Here is a 1762-nt window from a genome sequence, read left to right as displayed (position 1 = left end):
TGCTGGAAGCGCTGGACCGGGAGAAGGATACCGAAGCAGTAGCGTTCGCCGACGATCTGGCGGTTCTACTCAAGCTCTGAGGGTTCCACGGCGTCAATGAGAAGATAAAGGCGATCATAGCCTTGGCCACTAGGTGGTGCTGCGAGACTGGAGTGCACCTGGCCAGGGAGAAGACGGAGGTTATCCTCTTAACAAGGAAGAGTATACCGACGATTTTTAACTTCGACGTGGGGGATGGGGGCGAGATTTCCACTAGCCGTGTTGTGAAGTACTTAGGGGTAGTGTTGGATAGTGCTAGGGGATTCTCCCCCACCTCAAAGCAGTTTGTGATAAAGCGGAACGGTTCTTGGGCGCTATACGGAGCCTACTCCCAGACGTCGGCGGGCCCAACGATTTAGTCAGGAGACTGTATTATGGTATCTGGGAGTCTGTGGTTCTATATGGCGCACCGATATGGGCCTCCTCCCTGGGAAGAGAAACAAATAGGACGATCATGAGAAGGGCATAAAGGGCGGCGTTGATCCGTATGTCTACCGCCTACCGTACGGTGTCACATGGGGGTCTGTGTGTGCTTACCGGTAGCATGCCGATTTACATCAAGGCATGGTTGCGGTGGAAGCAGTATGGAGTGAAGAGGCGGATCAACGAGAGCCCTGAAGAAATGGCACATGTTGGGCAAGAAGAAATGAAGGATTTGGAGACGGAGGCAGAGGACAGGTGGAGATTGGAGTGGGCGTTCCACAACCCCACAATTGAACTACGAGACTGGTAGAAGATCCGCTGATCTTCTGCAAAAGAAAGAGGAAGATCAACTACCATACAGATGCAGATCCTTACGTAACACGGTATCTTTAACTGGTACCGTCATAGGATCGGCAAAGAGTCGCACACCAGTTGTTGGGATTGTGGTGCGGTGCTGGATGACGCCGAACATGTGCTCTTTTGGTGCCCTAGATGGACGGAGGAGAGAACGGAGTTGGAGGTCGCGATCGGTGAAGACTTTAAATTGGAGAACCGGGCCGTTGAGAAGATGGCCGCGGAGGAGCGGTTTTGGAATAGGTTTTATGATTTCTGCACAAAGGCGATGAAATGCCGGCTTTCTAAAGAAAGGGAGATAGAGGTCAGGAGAAAAAGGGAAGAAAGGAGGAGAAGAAGGACCAGAGCGTGTTGCGAAGTGGGCAATTCTTTTAGAGCAATTCAATTAGGCCAGGGAGGAGCATACTGCACATCGACGCGCTAAGTCGAAATCCGTTGCTCATGGTCATGCTGCTAGACGAGGACGAACAAAGGATTGTTGCACGGCTAAGGAAGCCGCATTTGCAAGAAGATAATCTGCGGTAGATCCGGGACAACATCGAACAGCACGAAGCTGGCGGATACGTTTCAAAGGACGAAGTTTTGTACAAAGAAATAAAGGAGATACCATTGCTGGGCGTGCCAAAGTCAATGCAGACTCGAGTGGTTTGACGAGCTCACGAACACGGCCATCTGGGCATCACTAAAACGGAAGCGTTATTAAAAAGGGCGGTTTGTGCATGCGCGAGAAGGTGGATAAGGTAGTGCAGAGTTGCATCGATTGTATCCTTGCGGAGAAAAAATAAGGAAAACGAGAGGAGTTCCTGAACCCTATTGACAAGGAGGAGTTGTCATTTGACACTTATCGTGTCGATCATCTTGGACCATTGCCATCTACGAAGAAAAGGTACCGGTATATCTTCGTGGCGATTGATGCCTTCACAAAGTTCGTTTGGTTGTATTCCAC

Source organism: Bombus vosnesenskii, unplaced genomic scaffold (assembly GCF_011952255.1).
Source record: "Bombus vosnesenskii isolate JDL3184/JDL3185 unplaced genomic scaffold, Bvos_JDL3184-5_v1.1 scf7180000014149, whole genome shotgun sequence".
NCBI classification, from domain to species: Eukaryota; Metazoa; Arthropoda; class Insecta; order Hymenoptera; family Apidae; genus Bombus; species Bombus vosnesenskii.
Note: the sequence above shows the minus strand (reverse complement) of the source record.